General features: G+C 43.6%; 1 protein-coding gene across 9 annotated transcripts in view; it reads left to right on the forward strand.

The window, feature by feature from the left end:
• The window catches only part of ZFYVE28 (zinc finger FYVE-type containing 28), a 284921-nt gene that overhangs the window by 142412 nt on the left and 121160 nt on the right, over positions 1 to 21349 (forward strand). The window contains exon 1 of one of the 9 annotated variants that reach the window (XM_008169685.4): positions 20736 to 21026. The exons of the other annotated variants lie outside the window; for them this stretch is intronic. The gene's annotated coding sequence lies outside the window, so the exon portion shown is untranslated. Of the gene's footprint in view, positions 1 to 20735; positions 21027 to 21349 lie in introns of those variants that run through there. 9 annotated transcript variants of the gene reach the window in all.

The following is a 21349-nucleotide window of genomic DNA, read 5'->3' on the forward strand; positions in this document are numbered from 1 at the left end:
ATACTTCCCCAGTTGAGATCAGTGGGGCAGTTCTAGGGCTGGAGCTCTGTTGGTGAGTAAGAGATGGAGCCGCTGGCAGGCATTATACTTTAGGACGCCCTCAGTTTTGGACTTCTTTGCCCCATTCCCTTGTCTGAAATAGTTTGAGTCTGTTGACCTTTGGGATGATCCAAAGCTCATCTGCTATAGGCAAACATTAGTGGAGGGCTCAGTTTTAGGGGTCTGGATAGGAATGTGGATTTTTTTAAATGGGGAGATTGTAGCTTTTACATGAGCTGATGAAGAGTTGGAGGGGACTTCATTTTTGTGTGGAAAGGAAGCTATTGTGCAGATCAAGGTTATTGTTGTCTTTGTCTTGCTGAAGAGCCAATCTGTGATAGATGTCTATGTTGAAATCAAAATGAATTACTAAGTATAATCAGTTAATACAAAAATGCAGACTTTGCTTCAGCAGGAATACTATTCAAACATTACCTCACAATCTTCCACTTTCCTTCATGTGTCCAATATAGTATTGATTTTTTTTGCTGTTACCCATTCTTTAAGAGAAAATGTCTAATCAGTTTGGACCATATTCCTGCCATAGGAGGGCTTTCATTAATTCAATTATCTATATTAGCAATATATTTTCTTGCTCATAGCTGGGAATTAGCAATCTAGCCCTTAGTTCACTTGAGCATCCTTGGCACTTGAAGTTCTGCAGGAAATATTGGTAAATAGAAGTTTCAAGGGTGCAGTTCAAAGGAATCTGTATGTTTTAATATATAAATATTATGCAAAAGATATATTTGACGATTATTGCAAGTGAGGTTGTGGATCAATAGAGAATAACTGGCTACCAGCTATGTACGTAATGGCCTTCTTGGAAGTTGTTTTCTCAAGTTTAGGGGAAGGAAAAATGCTTCATCAACTAAATAGTTCCTTATTTATGCCAGATGCTGGATTTAACTTGCTAGTCAAGGGAATGACTCAGAAGAATCAATGAAGGTAATATTTTTTAAGAGACGGGGAATACAAGATCTTAAGTACCTGGTGAAATGCTGTACTGTGTAGTTGCTGTTTCTTTTTTCTTGCTAGGACTGCAGAACTGCCTAAGAAATTATACCCCTTGTAATTCATTTATCTATTTAACTTTAGGTTTAAATATTTGTTTTACGCCTTTTGTATCTTTTGATTGTAGGAACCTATTTTTAAAAAGAGCTAATGATTTAACAGCGAAAGAGTTATGTGGTTTAAATAATAGTTTTTAAAAATGCACATTAATGGGGAGAATTCACTTAACTTAAATTGTATGTGTCTATCTCAGAAGCTGAGCTGGTGCAGAGAGGCCAAAAATAGTTGTACAAACCCATTTGTTTCCCAAGGGAATCCCAGTATATGACTGGGAGTTCAAGGACAGGACTTGAGAGTATCATCTGAAGAGTCAAAGGAATGCCTTACTGAGCAAAAATAGGCAGTTTAGATGGGGCATGGAGGAAGGGACACAAATGAGAGTCCTGTGATACTGTGTCATCCAGTACATTGGTTGCTCTGCAGCTAAAGCAAAGACATGAGGGGAAACCAACAAGGGCTTATACAAAATTCTTACTGATTGTCCCAGAGACTCTGATACTAGCTAACTAAAATTATGGAAACCTTTATCAAACTTTGACTTTTGGAGAAATTCATTGAAATCACAATGTCAAGCATATGCTACATGGTTGGGCAGTGTCTCTGTGGAAGAACCATGTAGGGACCATTTCAACATTATTGGAATTGAGCAAAAATGTGTTTAGACACAAAATTGCTATGAAATCTTTTTGTAGTAATGATTGCACTAGTGATGTGATGCCAAAAGCTGTTAAATTTTGGACATTTGGCAAGTCTTCAACCTGAGAAGTTTGAGAGCATCCAGCAAAGTAAATATGGTTATATATGAACAACTTTATACTGATGATTATGCTCTTACTAAATACACTCCAGAGGACCTCAGATCATCATAAGAACGGTCATATTGGGTCAGACCAAAGGTCCATCCAGCCCAGTATCCTGTCTACCGACAGTGGCCAATGCCAGGTGCCCCAGAGGGAGTGAACCTGACAGGTAATGATCAAGTGATCTCTCTCCTGCCATCCATCTCCACCCTCTGACAAACAGAGGCTAGGGACACCATTCCTTACCCATCCTGGCTAATAGCCATTAATGGACTTAACCTCCATGAATTTATCTAGTTCTTTTTAAAATCCTGTTATAGTCCTAGCCTTCACAACCTCCTCAGGCAAGGAGTTCCACAGGTTGACTGTGCACTGTGTGAAGGTGAAGTTCGCTGAAGCAGAGGAGAAAATAATGTACTTTGAGTATGAAGAAACCTAAGAAATGTGCTGTGCCAATCTATACCTGAGAGACTATATAAAAACTCCTGTATAATCATTGTTACTGAACTCTTTGCTGTACCATATTTCCCTAGTCTTGGAGTTTTGTCAGACACTGCCATCATTAACCAAGACATTATTTCCTGAGTTAAAACTAAAATATTCTGCATGTTGTCCTTTGCAATATAGTTTGAAACAAGCATGGTATCACAGAGGACCACCCATAACATTTTACCATGCTGTAGTGATTTCCATCTTTACTCTATGGCTGTTAAACATGGACAAATTATAACAGACAGATCAACAATCTGGAAGAAAACTCATCAACAGCATATCAAGAAGTAAGATAAAGTCACAAATAAGATTATCAGAGAGGCTGCAAATTGTATTGAAACAATCCTCATAAAAGCTGTGCCAGACCAGAGATGTGTTCATGATAGGGGACACCAGGTTCCCAAAGAAAATGTTGTATAGTGAAATACTAATTAGCAAAATATCGAGATTCAGTTTTATGATGTTATACAACAATGTTCAGAAAAAGAACCTCTCCTGGTATGATAAATATCAGGAGATGGGAACTTGTTATGGCAAAACAATCAATTTGGTGAGCCAAAGTGTAGAAAGTTTTGCAAGAAGGAGATTTTGGCATGCAGAGATGACAAGAGTTAGACATCACTGGCAAGCACCACTACGTTGTCTGGCCACTCCGGAAGTAAGAGGAGAGGCAATGTATGTAGTTTAATTAGGCTGCAACTTTATTCACTTAAAATATCAGGAGGTACCTGGCAACAAATAGTACAGTGCATCGTCACCATTTCCTTAAGACTTTCCACGTAATCCCCAACCTTATTACAGCATCTGCCACCCTCCTCTCATAAGAGTGCTGGGGACTAGAAAAGGAAGGGGGTTGGCTCCCCACTGCGAAAGATGTACCCTCCCTTTCTCAGCTCCATTAAGGATGCTTTCCCTTACATCCTTTTCCAAGTGGTGCTTGCCAGTGGGTGTCTAACTCTTGAAATCTCTGCATGCAAAATCTCCCTCTTGCTGATGACTAATTAGTAAGGCTGCGAATTTGTGACAGAGATTTTTGCCTTAGCAATATCTGCAGAGTCGGCAGTGGTGCCCCTTTGAGTACTGCATTCATGCACTGGTATATCGGGCACCACCGACCCTATGCCCTCCCAGTTCCTTCTTACCGACCACGGTGGTTAGTCAGAGCACCTTTCCTTGCATAGCAAGGGCTAGCGGATTAGTCTTCCTTCGAGCCTTAGGGCCTTGTAAATAGTTTATTTATAGTAGTTAGTGTTAAGTAGTTGTTAAGTGTAGTTAGCAGTTAGAGTCCCAGCAAGGACTTTGCCTCAGGAGGGGCATGCCCCAGTCTCCCAGATTTAAGCCCTGCACAGACTTCACCAGGCCTATGCCTGTGAGTGACCCCCATAGCAGCTACCTCAAGTGCTTGGGGGAATTACACATGAGAGATAAGTGCCCTATTTGTAAAAACTTTTGGCCCAGCATGCAGAAGGAGCGGGATATTCAGTTACAGGCTCTCCTCATGGAGTCCACTCTTCATCCAGCTTCCGTGCAGTCCCGCTAGGATTTGCCAAGTACCTTGGCCAAGGTGCGCAGTGCGCCCCCGACACCAGGCTCTGCCTAGCACCAGTCCCCGTCGTCAGTGCCTAAATAAAAAGCTAGGAAGCACATCTCCCTGGCACCAGGCAAGAATGGCCATGGATCATCGGGGAAGAGACCATATTCGGGCTGCCCAGCCACTCCGGAACCATGCATTCGTGCCTCCCCGGTCGGGGCCCTTAGCCCTTGAAAAGTCCACCACTGACTCCTGGGAGCAGCATAGGACCTAAGCTCCTGACGGCACCAACGCCTTCATAAGCTCCTCTGGTGTCAAGAGAGCAAAGGTCTCTGCCCACACCACCGACGCAGCACGTGCCTCAGGAACTGGCAAGGCTCCCCATGAGACAAGCCAGCTGCTAAGACCCCTCAGGGAGCAGTGGATCACCACTGATCCCCCGAAATGAAGCAGCGCTCTCCACCCCCACACCACAGATTACCAGAATCACAGCCCAGATCCTCTGAGGCTCGCTTCGGTCACCAGCATCACAATCGCAGTCCCCGCCATCTTGACGCAGATTGCCTAGAGGGAGATGCCGGTCTCCATACTACTGCACCGTTCATCCTCCCGCTGATCACCCTTTTGGCACAAGTCCGGGTCACCTGCCTCATGGGAGTGCTCCCTGTCGCATCTCCGGACCTCCCAGCACCAGCACCAGTCCCCCCGATACTGGCACTGATCTCCTCGTCCCGGCACCGGTTTCAGACGGTGACAGTCAGCAAACAGACTCAGGCGTTGACGGCCCCACCGTGGTCACCGGAAGGGGATTCCTCCAGCTCAGAAGCACAGTTCAGCCCCTTGCCTAGACTGTACCGATGTCAATGGGCACCCGAGGCCGTGTCGACATCGATGCTGCCACCTTGGCAGCACAGCCAGTGGCCAGCTCAGTTGCCTTATTGGAACGCGTGCGGCGTGTCGGTCATGACGATGCCCACTTCACAGAGCTCATCGGCCACCGCCTCGGAGCAACAGCTGGTGGCACTGACAGCACCGGGCTCAGTGCACGAGGCACAGTCGGAGGTGGAGGAGCACCTACCCCTAAGCCTCCCTCCCCCACCAGGGAAGATGCCCCGGAGCCTTCCCCAGTGGTACAGTCATCATCATCATCATCTTCATCCCCAAATGAGGTGGTTGCGGGACCCTTGAGGGCCAGCCCGCCGGATGATTTTAAAGAACACCAGGCCTCAGGTGGTCGAGAACTTCGGCCTCGAGGTGGAGGAAATGGCTGAGCAGGCAGACACATTGTTTAATGTCCTGTCAGCCTCTATCCCGGCCCGTGTCGCAATACCAGTGCATGACAGTGTCGTCAAGATTTCCAAGACCCTCTGGCAACTCCCCTCATCCACCCCTCCCTCCTCAAAAGGGACTGAAAAAATACTTTGTACTGGCCAAAGGGTTTGAATACCTTTTTATCCACCTTCCCCCGGGCTCACTGGTGGTCTCTGCGGCCAATGAAAAGGATAAGCAAGGTCATACCAGCTCAACCCCAAAAAATAGAGGCCAAAAGATAGGACCTGTTTGGGAGAAAAATTTATTCGACTGCCAGCCTGCAATTTTGGGTAGCAAACCATGCTGCAGTCTGCGAGGAAGCAGTTCCAGCCGCCCCCACTGCCTAGGCCTTAGCAATCTTGTTCGGGGTCTGCAAGGAGAAGGGACAGAGACGTTAATTCAGCCTCCTCCTGCTCATCTGTGCAGCCCAGCCCAGCAAAATGCCCCGGGGGCCAGAAGCACTCGTTTTGAGGGTGCAGTTGAGAGTGATGCCCCCATCACCTCCCAGAATCCACTCCATTCTTTCCTCAACCGTCTTCATCCCTTCTGTTTGGCCTGGTCATGAGTCACCTTGGACCGTTGGGTGCTGGAGATACCTGCAAGGTGTAACCTTGAGACACTTTTGGCCGCCCCTCCCTCCCACCGCCCCCTCTTTCCCGTCCCTCTTCAGGGACCCTTCTCGCAAGCAACTCCTCATCTAAGAGGTCAAGAACCTCCCTGCGCATGGGAGCGGTAGAAGAGGTCCCTCTGGACATGACAGGGAAAGGATTCTACTCCCATTATTTCCTAATCCCAAAAACAAAAGTGGGCCCCAGACCCATTTTGGACCTGTGATGCCTCAACAAGTCTCTCAAGAAGTTGAAGTTTAGCATGGTCTTCCTGGCCTCAATCATCCCCTCCCTGGATCTGGGAGACTGGTACTCTGTCCTCAACTTGAAGGACTCATATTTCCATATTCCAAGGACACAGACGGTTCCTCTGTTTCATAGGGGGCGAACACCATTTCCAATTGATGGCGCTGTCCTTTGGCCTGTCATTGGCTCCAAGGATCTTCATGAAATGTATGGTGTCCGTGGCCCCTATTTGAGACATTAAGGGGTCCAGGTCTTCCCATATCTCAACGACTAGCTTATCAAGGGCAGGTCCCGGGAACAAGTACAAAGGAGCCTCGATCTGTTGCGTTCCACCTGCCGCTTGGCCCTGTTAATAAACAAGCAAAAATCCATTTTAAGAACAGTTCAACTAATAGAATTCATCAAGGCGGTTCTCAACTCCATGCGAGCCAGAGCTTCCCTCCGGAGGCTTGCTTTCAGGCCATGTCGGACCTGATCTTCCATGTGAAGATCTTCCACCCGCTCACCATGGCTCACACTTGCCTGCAGTTGTTGGGCCACATGGCCGCCTATACATATGTGGTCAGTCATGCCCGGCTCCACCTCCGGCCTCTGCAAGCATGGGCGGCGTCGATTTACACTGCCAGCAGACACAACCTAAATGGGATAGTCAGGGTGCCGGATCACATCCTGTCATCCCTGGAGTGGTGGTTGAACCCTGGGTCGATGTTGAAGTGTGTTCCCTTTGCACCCCCATCCCCATCGCTGACCCTGGTCTCAGATGCTTCGGACCTGGGCTGGGAGCCTATCTGGGTGAGCTCAGCACTCAAGGCCACTGGCTGTGGGACGATTTGGCCCTTCACATCAATGTCAGGGAGATAAAGGCAGTTTGCCTGACCTGCCAGGTGTTCTTGCCCCAGCTGAGCGGCAAGGTGGTGTAGATCCTCACAGACAATCCCACTGTGATGTATTACATCAACAGGCAGGGCGGAGCCAGGTCGCCAGCCCTTTGCCAAGAAGCTCTCTGCCTTTGGGAGTTTTGTGTGCAGCATGCCATTCATCTGGTAGCCATGCACCTGTCTGGGACCAGGAATATGCTGGCAGATCGCCTCAGAAGGACCTTCTCATCTCACCATGAGTGGTCACTCCATCTGGAGGTAGCCAGTCTGATTTTTTGAAAGTGGGGAACTCCCCAGATGGACTTGTCAAGATGCACTCAACTAGAGCACAAGCGTCATCAGCGGCCTTCTTGGTTCACATGCCAATCCAAGAGATCTGTAGAGCTGCTACCTGGTCGTCTGTCCACACGTTTGCGTCCCATTATGTGCTTACCCAGCAGGCCCAGGATGATGCTGGTTCAGCAGGGCAGTGTTGCAAGCTGCAAGACCATGAACTCCGAGCCCACTTCCATTGGTACTGCTTGTGAGTCACCTAGAATGGAATCGACATGAGCAAGCACTCGAAGAAGAAAAAACAGTTACCTGCCTTTCTTAACTGTTGTTCTTCAATATGTGCTGCTCATGTCCATTCCATTACCCGCCCTTCTGCCCCTCTGTCACAATTGCCGGCAAGAAGGAACTGAGAGGGCATAGGCTCAACGGCACCTGATATACCAGTGCATGAGTGAAGCACTCAAGGGGGTGCCACTGCCGACCATATGGATACCACTAAGGCAATAATTTCCAACAACCGTGCACGTGGGCGCGTGCACACCTAGAATGGAATGGACATGAGTAACATCTTGAAGAACAACAGTTACTAAAGGTAGGTAACGGTTTTTTGGGTTTTTTTGCCATTGTATCCAATAACCATATCTCTTACATAACAAGTTCCTGCACTAGACATCTTCCACAAGCAGGCATCAGCAATTATGCTTGGCTGCCTCCCCCACATTCCTGTTGTGCTTCCATGTATTCACTGATTCTTTCCTTAATATCAAAAAAAAGTATATCCACCCCTTATTTGGATAGGTGTATCCCATCCTCCCTGGGGTGCCCAATAAGATATGTCCAGATCTGAAATGACCAAACCCCCTTGGTTATGTATGTGTTTAGCCACCTACCTATTTACATACCTCCTAATCTTATCCACCTGTGGAAGTTTCACTGCTCCCTGCACTGCAGTGTTTCAGATTAAATAATCATTGTCCCTGGGAAAAATCCTGGATCTTCCCTCAGATCTGCCTTAGCTCTGTTTATCATGTTGATCCCCTTACACCTTCCCAAATAGTTTTCACTGAGGTGAACAATAATCACATCTGGTGCCTGCTTCTGAGCTGCCAAAGAGCGTATAAGGGGCATCAGCTGGTCCCATAACATACCCCTGTTCCCATGCCAGCTCAAGATCCAGCTGCGAACTTCCAGACGACTTGGTGCCTACGTGTCCAGTGTAAAATACTGTTGCTCACAGAGCCACACCACTGCTTGCCTGGACCATGTGCATGATTTTGAAATTTGAAACTGAGAATCAGAGCTAATTTTTGCATCTGAGGTCTCATGTATGTCTTGTATGAATTTGAATGCCATTATCCAATTGCCTGAATCACACTGGCCCCTAGCCTTATTTGGGCAGCACTATTGCAGCTCCAGTCTGGAGCAAGTGGGAACTAAATTCATGCGCCTGTAGCCCTAACTTTATAAGCCCCTTTCTTAAAACTGTAACAGACATATTGTGAAGGGCCTTCCACCAGCTCTCACCACTATATAATTCCTCATTCCATCACCAATAGCATTATGGACTCACCCTGCCCCTTCTCATTGGGTCAAGATGACCAATTGCGCCTCCTATTGTAAATCCCTCCACTCCAAAGCCTTTCCCAACATATCCCTCACCAACCCAGGCACTAGTTCACTGACTCTAAAAGCTTAAAAAATGCTTCCAGGAATGCAGCCTTGAACAAGGCCACTTCCTGTCCGCTTCTGCATATTTGGTTGAGAACTTGCCCCAGATCCCTAACTGTCTGAACAATGATGGGGATCCTCTCTAGGGCCTGTGTGTTGAGACCACATCAATAAAAACCTCTGAACTAACTAACTAAAGTATCCACTACAATGATCTGGGATAGCCCCCAATCCTCCTGGAAAATGTAAAGACTGATAGGTGGCTGGAGGTGGTAAATGATGCAAGCCCACAGGTTGTCAGCAATACCATGTACTGAAGTATCTGGTCATCTGGAAATGGCCATATCATAGGCAGGCCCTCCCTCCTCTGAAATTAGACAAAATCTTTAAAAATCCTGTCATCAGCCCTAAATATTTGCAGTGCTACTGATCTTTGTACAACTCTAAGAACCATCCTCCCCCAGAGTGCTACCAGCCTCTGTTTGGGTTCCACGTTGGGTCCTGGTGCCAGGTTCTGAAATCTGTCCACCTGGAAGTGTGAAACAATGCATTGGCTCTGCCATTATCAACCCCAGGCATCTGTTTTGCAAACAAACTTATGGCTGAAGTTTAAACACTGAAGTGCAAATGCCCTTACTCACCTCAGAATTCTGGGCAATCTGGAGGACATGCACCACTGCCATGTTGTCATTCCAAAACATGCACTTTCGTTTGTAAAATCTGTTCTCCAAACAGTCACTGCCACTACAACGGGAAATAATTTCAGGACTGTTGTATCCTTTACTATCCCTTTTTTATCCAGTCAGAGAGCCATTTCTGCAATACCACATGCCTTGGTAAAAAAATCCAAAACCTATTCCATCTCATGCATCTGACTGAATCTTTAAATCTGCCTCGATTATCCATTCCTCCCTCCAAAAAAAGACATTCTGTTCAAATTATTTAGAAGCCGTCACATGCTCCCAAATCCTCATTCCTCTCTTTATTAATTGTTACACAATAGTTGGGTTTTAATATTCCCATGGTGGCATCTGACAGATCTAGGTAATAGGTTTCTCCAGGACTGCATAGACCTCACTCTCTTCTGGTCAACTAGAATGGCAGTGCTCTCCCCCAACTCCAAAATTGGTCCAGCCATTTCCTGCTCCATATAGGTAAAATTTCCTCCTTTTTCTAGCTCTGGTACCAGTTGCGGGGGAGCCCTCTCCTTGCACAGCTGGAGTGCTTTCCCCAGCAGCTTTTGCATGCTCTAAAGCTGACTGCTAGTCCCGTCTCTGTGAGACAGGAAGCCTTATTATCCTGTTTCCTGCTGTTCACAATCTTGCTCTCATTCTTAGGCCCTGGGATTGGAGTTTCTCTCTGTTCTTCCAGATTATCTCTTTGAGAATTCCAGGTTTTAAAGGCCAGAGCCTGTAATAGGTATGTTGGGCTGCGCATATACCCAAAGGATCAGTACCCTGTTACAGGACAGGAATGGGGTAAGGGAAGACATCATGGTTGTTCAGTAGACATTGGTAGGGTTACCATATTTCAGCGAGCAAAAAAGAGGACGGGAGGAGCCCCGCCCTAGCCCCGCCCCTGCCCCTCCCACTTCCCGCCCCCCCCTGACCTCCCAACCCTCCCCCCGTTCCTTGTCCCCTGACTACCCCCTCCTGGGACCCCTGCCCCTAACTGCCCCCCAGGACTATCTAAGCCTCCCTGCCTCTTGTCCCCTGACTGCCCCAACCTTTATCCACACCCCCACCCCCAGACAGACCCCTGGGACTCCCACGCCCCATCCAACCACTCCCCACCCACTGACAGCCCCCCCCCAGAACTCCCAACCCATCTAAACCCCTCTGCTCCCTGTCCCCTGACTGCTCCGATCCCTCTCCGCACTCCTGCCCCCTGACAGCCCCCCCCAGAACTCCCAACCCATCTAAACCCCTCTGCTCCCTGTCCCCTGACTGCTCCGATCCCTCTCTCCACTCCTGCCCCCTGACAGCTCCCCCCCAGAACTCCCAGCCCCCTACCCCCCCCCCACTCCTTGTCCCCTAACTGCCCCCTCCTAAGACCCCCCCCCCCAACTGCCCCCCAGGACCCTACCCCCTACCTGTACCCTGACTGCCCAAAACTTTCTCCACTCCCCCCAAAAAGCCCCCCCCGTTTCTTGACCTCCACCTCCAGAACCTTCCTGCCCCCTGACCTCCTTACCCTGCTGCTCAGAACAGAGTGTTGGGCTCTGTGCAGCCGAGCCGGACACATGGCTGAGCTCCCCTGCACAACAAAACCCGGTCTGGCCCTGCACAACAAAACCCGGTCTGGCCCTGCACAGTGTTGCTGGACTGGACTGCAAGGGAGCTGCTGGCTCAGAATGCAGGGCGGATCCGGCTCCTCTACAGCTGCTCCTGAGTCCAGCCCGGGACTTCCCTGCAGCCCTCCCAGCCACTCTCTGCTAATCCCGGACATTGTGAGTGATTTACAAATTCCCCCCGGACGCTATTTTTAGCACACAAAAGGAGGACATGTCCGGGGAAATCCGGACGTATGGTAACCCTAGACATTGGGGACAGGTAGGGGGATGGGCAGAGGAATCTTTTAAAGTCTGGTTTTGGAGCTCTTTCATTTGATAATAAGATATGCTTCCATCAGATTGTATATTATCGCTCTTTTATTTTGACTTTTTTGTAGGTATTGAATAAATCTATAGTTCATTAGTTTCTTTTAGTTTCCCTTGCAGCATCTGTAGATACATTTATTTAAATCAGTGATCCTGGCCCAGTGCACATAGTTCCAATTTGCATATAGTTGATTGTTTTATTTTGTTTAAAATATTTTGTCTGTTTGAAAACTTCTCTCTGATATAAAGTCATTGGGGAAAATCCTGGAGCCACTGAAGTCAATGCTGTTAACTCTAACAGAGCCTGGCTTTCACCCATTATCTCATGTTTTGCATCGGTCATGGTCAGCAGAATAGGTTTGCAGGCTTTATTTTATTGACTTGTTTAGATTATTAATGGCCAACCCAGGGTAAAATGTTGCAGTATATCAAGTGATGTTTCTAGTGTCGCCGGTGGTTGGCTACCCAACTTCTCTGTCCCTCATAGCTCTTGATTTTATGTACCTCCATTTCCAACTACAAATGGTAAACCCAAGATAAGAAACACAACCAATACTACCACAGCTTGCACTTTATTGTGTACTTCTAATGAAAATAGGCTTGAACCCAGATCATGTTACTAAGGGCCATTAGGATGACTTTATTGACCTTCACAAAAACAGTGGACCTGACATCTGCAGAGTCCTAGTTTGGAGTATGAATGTAATCATCACTTTTCAAATTTGCTGAGATCAACAGCACCAGAAAGCCAGCAAAACAGCATTCTTTATTGTAAGCACTATTGTGTCCAAAATTGAAACTCTTCTCAAACTTTCCCTCTTTCTTAAATACAGAAAAGAAGAAGATTAGAACGTTGACAAAGTTGCTTTTGCTTCTTAGATTTTAAAATGTCACATAAATTAAAAGAAAAATATATTACTACTTGTCTATGCCACTTGTGTTATAAGAAATCTTTATTGTTGCTTGGTTTATAATAGAATTATAAATAGAAAAGATCTTTTAGGTATTTTGACCTATCCACCTACCAGTGCAGGATTGTTGCCTATTGATGTATTGGATTTTGTGTGAATTTTACAATGCTGTTTTAAGGAACTTGCCAAGTATATGTATAAGGCAGAGGTAGCACATATTCACATGAGTTTAAAAACCAGAAAAGTATGAGGAACGGGCCCAGTTGAACAAGTAACTTGTTCTCTTCTGGGGAAAAGAACAACTTTGAAGTCTTGGAACTATTCAATATACAAGACAAGCTTCCCTAAGAATTTGTAACTGGCATAACAAGCTTCTAACAGATAAGCTTGTAGCACTATAAGGACCTTCCTTTTCATAGGGGCAATTGGATACATTGTTTTTGTTGAAAAATATTTGGCTTTAGACATAGAGCTGCTTTTGTCACAGACCAGGCATGTCATACATATCTTCATTTTCATTACCAGGTGTTAAAGTTAGATTTCATACCAGTTTTCATTTAAATACCTTATTAAAATTCATTTGAGGAGTAGCTAGTGCATAATGTCTATTACAGCTATGTAGTTTATAAAAATGCTATATTGTAGCTGCCTTTTAAATCTGAACTGCATAGATTAATGTTTTTAAAACACTTAGAGCTCAGTTCTGCCTTTGACAGTGTGTACAAAAGCTGATTTTCCAAAATATTAGGCCATTTGTTCTGAATACTGGAGGGCAGGATAAAGTCCTTAAACTATAGCCTTTCCAAATTTTGATCTGCATTAATGTGCCTTCTTTTGTGAATTCCCCCTTCTGACTCCTGTATTGTATAGTAATTTTTTGTATTCATGCAACTTTGCTAGCAGCCACTATGTTCGTTTTAAGGAATTGGAAGTTTGAGGTGTTTTTATTCTTTTTTTTTTCTTTTTGCTGCTTGGGGCGGCAAAACCACTAGAGCCAGCCCTGGTTCTACCACTTCTTCCACAGGAACTAGCAAAGGAAGACACTATTGGGCTGTGTCTACAAGACCTTTTCTCTTAAAGAATTCTTCTTGGCTTCAAGTGGTACGTCTCCACCAGTGGAAGCAGTAGTAGGTGTGCTAGTATAGACAGATTTCCAGGTGACAGCTGGCATTTTAAACACCATATCCAACCTTGCTCAGAAAAGATCTATGTGATATGACACTTAAAACACCCAGAGCCACCCACACTTTGTCTATGCTAGTGTTCCCACCATTACGAACACTGGTGGAGCAGAACCAATGGTAGCATCAGGTGGCGGGTCTAGGTAAAAAATGCATAGTGTAGATGTTTGTCAAAGTACCACTTTAAATGCATGTTTTATAGTGCCTGGAGGCTTGCACCATTCCCTCTGGTGGTCAAAACAGGAATTCAGATCTACCATCACCTGAACTCATAAAACAATACCTTTGGAACACATTGTAGAGAAAAACATTTAATTGGCTTATGTAGACTGCTGGATTTCTTAAATGTATAGCAAAGGGATAAATGCTCAGGAAAATACAAATGAGCAACTGATGTCTTGAGCCTTTAAATACTGGCTCAGTAGATCATTTCTGGTCAGATTTTAGGATTATCTGTTGTTCTGCAGCCTTCAGCAAAACAGAAATGATTAATATTGTCCTTCTCAGGATGACTGACAGACAGCAGCTCCATATAATTCTATCAACACCCAGGATTCAGACCCCACTATGGATTCCTTGTTCTGGTCTTTTCTGTGGCTCATTCATGATATTTCCATTTTCCTTTGCTTTTATTCCAGTGAGAAGACAAAGAAAGAAAACAATTTAAAAATGACATTTTCTGCAGAAAAATCTGAGCATTGTTGATTTAACTGTCTCTTGCCAAGGCAGAACAGAGACTTTGGGGAAAGGTTATCAAGGGAAGCAGATCCTGGTTGGTACTGAAATTATTTACCTTTCACTGGAGGCTGCTGCCAGTCACATTGATAACACATTCATGTCTACACTGGGTAAATGAAGATGTAGACATCAAAGTAAGATAAATTAAGGACTTTATGCATTGCAGAGAATGGTGGAAATGAGACTTCTAGAAATGAGGTGGCTGTGACAACCTGGATATAACACACTTAACTGCTAATTTATGTGCAGACTCCACTTAAAAATTTGGAAATATTTAAGAGATTATGTTTTTGATTATGAATTTGATTTGCAATGCCCTTAGATGATGCTTTTCTTTCTATTTTGAGTTTCTTCACAGTGAAGCACACTGTATGAGGTCCATCTAAATAGCTGCAATAAAATGTCTTCAGTGCCTTACTTAGCTAATTAGGCTTTTTATTTGTGGCTTGATTCTCATAAATAAACAGCTTTAGTTATAAAGAAGATTACATTCTCCTGTGGTGGTAGTGGGGGAGGAAGAATGCATATGAACTTTCTGTTCCAAAGCAAAGTAAAAATAAATGTTTACCTAGAGTAGTTTTCTTAAGTTTTATATTAAGGATAATTTCATAATTTACCTGATACGATATGCTTTCACTCATCATTACATACCCAAAAACTTAAGCACCAGGAAGAACCTGCCTTTGTAATTCAGTGATCAAATCTCTCATTATTTAATAGATTTAAAGGCTTCCTGCAGTTTTGCTTTTTAGCCTCTTGCTTTACAAAGAGGAAAATCTCCAACAGGGAGAGTCCCTATTTCTGGAAGTGCTATTTTCAAAGAAGTCTTAAAACTGAATTTCAGAAATTCTGAGTGGATAAGCAGTAACTCTGATATCTGGTTAACTGTCACCCTGATTTTTAGTTCCCAGCTTCAGTGCTGTAGCTATTCGCTTCTGTCTTATGCTTAGAGGGGCCATGCCATGAAAGCCAAAGAAGGTGACTAAACATTGTCCTTTTGAAGAAACACCTCAATATTTTACAAATAAAGGTCAATTGTTTACAAGATGTGACAATAGGATCTTTTTAGCTTATAGCATGTAACATCTGGTCTTACTGGTCTATAATGTGACTCCTAATGAGTTTCAACCATACAACTTTAAAATGAACAATTCTTCATCTCACAATTCCCCTTGAGAGAAAGCCACAAAGAAAAAGATCTTAAAATATAACCCAACTCAAAACTGTAACTCAGATCAAAAATGTATTGTAAGTTAAATCAAACTAATCAAATCCTAGTCAACGAACACTGACTGAACCTATTTGGTAAACACTAACTGTAGCCATGAGAAGATGAGTCTGTCTTCCACTGAACTGGTCAATGACAACCAGTCTTTATCGTTGGCTTAGTGAGAATAAAAGATAAGGGTGATGTTTAATAAAAATATACAATGGATGGTCTTTTACAGAGTGAAAAGTAAAAGCGGTCAGGAGCGTGCAAATTAAATGTCTGATCTATTACAAAGCAGACATGCATGAGAAGAGCTGTAATATAGTTAATTTAAATACTGTAACAGCTAAAAGGCAAAATAATGTAATATATTCTCCAGGTAATAGCTTCCAATTTACTGCATATTTTGGGTGAAATATGTATGGCATAGGGCAAAGTATTTGTTTAAGTGTATGTAGCCAACTAGAGTGAGTTTGTTTGTATTAGTGACCTTTCATGTATCCAACCTGTGCAGTGAATAAGGATCCTGCAAAATAATGGTATGTGGTCATGTTAATAAATACTCTATCCTAAATATAAAATCACTCCTGATAAAATTTGCTGATGACACAAGGGTTGGAAGAGTGGTAAATGATGATGAGGGTAGGGCAATCAGAGCAATCTGGATTGCTTGGTGAACTGGGCCCATTAAAGCAACATATATGTTAATGAGCCAAATGCAAAGTTATGCACCTAGGAGCAAAGAATACAGACCATACCTACAGAAAGGGGGCCTGTATCCAGGAAAGAATCTAGGGGTCATAATGGACAAACACCTGAACATGAGCTTCCCTGTGTGATGCTATAGCAAAAGGGCTATCCTGGGATGTATAAACAGGAGAGTAGTAAGTAGGAGTAGGGAGGTATGTGCATTGGTGAGACTGGCAGTGGAGTATTATGCCTAGTTCTGATGTCAACATTTTAAAAACGATGTTGAAAAACTGAAGTGAGTGCAGCAAAGAACTACAAAAATTATATGGGGGGGGGGAGAAAAAGGTTTGAGATATCAAAGTGCTTGGTTTCTTTGACTCCTCAGGTGAAGGATAACTTTGAGGTTCTTGCCCCCTCTTTTTATAGTCAAGTAAACCTTTGAAATGTATTATTTGAAAAGTAAGCTCAGACACAGTTTCTTTCTCTTGCTGGGGTGTAGACGCTAGGCTGTCTTCTCCCCCACTTGTTAGCTGATATCTTTGTTTACCTTATATGTACATGTACCTTCATTGTCTGCCCGATGATCAGGCTGGTCAGACAAGCAAATACACATTCCTTTATCTATCACAAGCAATGCATAAGACCAGTCTGCCCAAAACATTTTAAGAACCTAATTCTAGCGTATATTTGTAACACCCCATACATATGCCATGCAGTGATTTTCAGGACCAGCTGTTTACCCACCCCCGTTTGTATATACCTAACATATCACCTTTTAGATACTTATTGCCCCAAGTCACTATTGTCATAATCTGTATGTCAGGCCTGACAAGAGTTGCTGACATAGACTAGCAAACCACCTCTCCCCAACATTGATGCAGTAGGTTTAGCCACTGGCTACTCCAGATATCCATTTACAGTCCCCCTGAACTACAGACTCCCAATTATGCTCCTTTTTCCCCAGAGGTAAACCAGGGTTCTGCTCCTCCCTTTGCAGTTTGTGCTCACCGAATGCTTTAGCTTCACACAGGCATCAGCTGCTTTTTGGAAAGAATTCAGAGGCTTATCCCAAATACCTTGTCCAATCTCTTCAGGACATATGCGCAGGAACTGTTCCTATGTGAAAAGGTCAAACAATTGGTCATAATTCTCTGCCCCTTCCCCTTGACCCATTTTCTCATCCAATCACACAATATATACACACATTCCCTATGACTCATCTTGTCATTAATTCTGACATCTCTAAATTTCACTCTATACACTTGAGGAGTAATTTGAAAATTTTGCAGTACAACCTTTTAAAACTCATATTTCAAAGCCTGTTCAATTGGCATTTCATTAAATATATGTAATGCTTTACCCAAGAGCTTAGTAAACAAAATTGGGACTTTCTTGTCCTCTGGAACTTTATGTACTTTGCAGAGTCCTTCAAAAGTGGTAAGGAATTAGTCTGTTTTTCTGTATGCAGAACACAGCTTATCCAAGCTTGGTGTTCCTTGGGGAGAGAGAGTAACCGTGGGCTATGGAACCTGTCCATCCCTTTTCTCCATTCTTAGATTATATAGCTCCCCTACCCCTGCTAAGGTTTCCTTTTCTTTCAGCTCCATGGATTATTGGTGAGCAGCTGCTTCTGCTTCCAGGGCCCGCTTGTGTGCTGCTTTTGCCCGTTCGGTTCACTTCCCATTGTTGGTATTCACATGCTCTCGTTGTTTGGTTTCCCATTTCTGGTGTGCTCATCGTCCTTGCTCAGCCTCTCATTTTAGGCTTTTTGCTCCTTTTCTAAACTAGCCAGCTCTAACTTTGCTGATGTTTCACTGTCACTCATTTTAAATGTCCTCTGTTCTGTTTCCACACCTGAAATAAACAAACAGAAAATAATAAAACTGTAACCTTTCTGTGATTGTTCCCAGACTTTTCACTTGGGTGGGAATCACTTAAAACTATTTTACTAGTGCTTGAATTGTAAACCTCAGTCAAATAGCAAGCTGTGTGTCAATCCTGTTCAGCTATGCCAATGGGAAGCTTTGGGGTTCACCTAGGCCAGTAAGGGGTTCAGTCACCACCTGCTTTTTAACTCTTGGTGCTAGGATGCTGTACTGCTGTTGCTCAGAGCCCTGACACCAACCAGCATACAAACATGCTGGCCACACCCTGGCTTCCACTGCCCAGTTACTCTTTGCTGGGGAACCTCAACAACAGTTCCAGCCCTGAGTTCTTCCCCCCAAAAGTCTTTCTCTGCAGTACTTTGATTGAAGCAGAGGATTTGTCAGCCCCAGTTAAGTTAATAAACTGCTATGTACTTAGTCTCTCTGTAAAGGAGCAGAAAACTTGATAAGGTTTTGTGGGTGACACAGTAAGAAGGGCAGAGCATTGCAGAGAGGCATTTTTGGGGAGAAGTTGGGACTGGGAGGGTTTTGGTGTCACCCTGCAAGGCGTAACCAGGCGTGTGGAAGGCTATTGTGCTGAGCATGCTGTTGCTGTCAGTGCTCTGAACCAAGGCGGCACAACACAGAGGCACCCACGGTACTGGGCAAGTGATGCTAAAACCCCATCCTGGTCTGGGCTGAACCCCAGAGTGTCGCAGCGCATGCATAAGGGAGCAGAGCAAAGGTTATACATGGAACCTTTAAACTGGCGCTTCCTGATGTGAATGCTTTCTGCCTCTGTTCTTTCCAAGATCTGATTGAATGAGTCATCCATACCAACCTTCCAAGATTATTCTATATGTAGAGTCAAAAATTCCTGTCCTTTGTGAAAGTGTTCAAACTTTAGAAAACAAACACATCAAACACATTGGGCAGGGACTAGACATGATGGAGAATTTTAGAAAGGTGAACATTTGGCAAACAATTTTAAAAAGTCCTATGGATTATTCCAGTTGTATAATACTTGCCCTTACCCACTCAACACAAATTTTTTTAAGGATAATCTGGTTTGATTTTGGATAGCACGTTGACATATCACGGTAATGTAACTGTTGTATTTGAAAGAAATTTGATCTTGCCTCATTTATTTGAATATCCCAAACATTTCAAAATTACACATTTTGCTTCCTTTGGAATGGTTCTTAAAAAGACATGGTCAGATTTTTAATTTTTGGCTTTTGCCCTCCTTTGGTCTGCATAATATTTTGTTAAAAGTTTGAAATAAGATTGCTTTTCATACCTTTTGTCCTTTTTCCCCTCCGGCAAACAAGTATCCATTACATACCCTACATATAAGCATATGCTTGGACCCCCACACTGCCCACATGTGCAGATGTTTGCAAACTGTTCAGTATTTGAGAAGGATGAATACCTAAGCTTCATGTTAAGTGAGTGCAGTTTTGACTTGAACAGTGCTCCTTGTGCAGGGATTTCTCCATGTTTATGAGCTTACAAGATCAGAGTCTTAGTAACTTCTTTCAGGATAGTATGGGGAATTGACTTACCACTTTTCTTCTTTACTGAGCTATGTAAATATAATTTTCTTCTCAGCTTCAGAATTGCAGTTTTATAAATAAATACATATTTAAGATTAAAAAGCTATTACTCTTTCAACCTGATACTCTTCACACTCCTCTGTACAGGGCCATCCACCTTGTTAGTGCTATATAAGTAACAAGGATGATGATATAAGTATAATAAGCTTATGAATTCTAAACAGCTTTTTTAAAATGGAAAGAAATAACATCTTAAAGTTTGGGGCTTAAGAAATGTGTCACTCATTTAAGTCTTGTTAATCTTCTTGGTATGTATCAAGTTGTTCTAAGTCTCCTTTGATTCAAAATGTAGTCTGAAAGAATAAACTCCATTTTAATACTGTCCAAAATCAATGATTTTACCAAAATCATTTAACAATGGGTCTCACATTAAATATTACCTCTTTGGCATGCAAATGCTTCTAAACCAGATTTCTCATTTGGCATCAAAAGGGTTGATTTAAACATTTGCAATACTATTTCATACCAATCCAGGAAAAAGTAATAAGTAAATTCAGACTGAATCATTTGAACCATATTTTGCATAGTTTGAAAAAGAAAATTAGCACTGAGACTTTGATACTATCTTTCTCTTTACTGCTGCTAATCAAGTGTAAATTGAATTCAGAAAGTTGTGGTTATTCACTTCACATGACCCCTGCTGGGAGATTTAGAGTTTCGTGCAGCTTCATCTTGCTACAGACCACATATGATTGACATAATTAATCAAAGATTATACCACTAATCGGCAACAGAACACAACACAGCAGAGAGAACTCAATTAAAGCTTCTTATCCTCCAATTTGAAAGATCAGTCATGTGAGAGCTCAAAACTCAGCTTCCTATTTTTGCTTAAGACCATAATTATTTAACTTCTATATTTGCTTCTGCAGGGTAGTTTAGCTAAATTTATTTAAAATTCATGCCTTTCTTGCTGTATCGGGATTTAACACTTTGATTCCTGCATCTAATTATTTTCAAAGAAATATCAAAATCTGTTTAAAACTAATATTCAATAGGCTGAAATAATTTAGAAAGCAGTAAGCTATAGGACACAGGCGTGTCTCACTAAAACTTTGCCTCTGGGACTTAACTACCAGTCCTTATAGGACTGAAAAAGGAAAACTGTGGTGACCTTAGAAACTAAGGGTCAAATTCATTCTTACAAAGCAATCAGGCTTTGTGCTGGGAATGGTGTGGCATTTCAGCTTCTTTTCTACCCTGGGTTTGGGAGCAGCTGCCCGTCCATGGAGTTTTGGGACCACGGAATCTGCCCTTCAGTAACTGGCATTTGTTACTAAAACTGCCAGCAAGAGGGTGAGCAATAATTCTTACAGAATGCACCCAGAATTTTACCAGAAAGACAGGTCTCTGGCCTGTGGAGTTTACAGTCTGAGTAGATGGGATATGGCAGAGAGAAGTAGTGGGTAGAGGACGAGAGGAAAGTGTAACAAAAATAAGGATGAATTTGCTTTGGAGGTTCTGCTTGTCCTTTTTTGCAGGGAGGCAGTACTGTGGGGTGAACGAGAGAAGGGAACAGTAACAAAGAGATTGTGGGAATGGAAGAGAGGAACAGGGAGATAGATGGAAGATTGAAGGAATGGAAAGGGTGAGAGCATGAAGGAGAAAACAATGGAGAG

This window comes from Chrysemys picta, chromosome 5 (genome assembly GCF_011386835.1).
Source record: "Chrysemys picta bellii isolate R12L10 chromosome 5, ASM1138683v2, whole genome shotgun sequence".
Lineage (NCBI taxonomy): Eukaryota > Metazoa > Chordata > Testudines > Emydidae > Chrysemys > Chrysemys picta.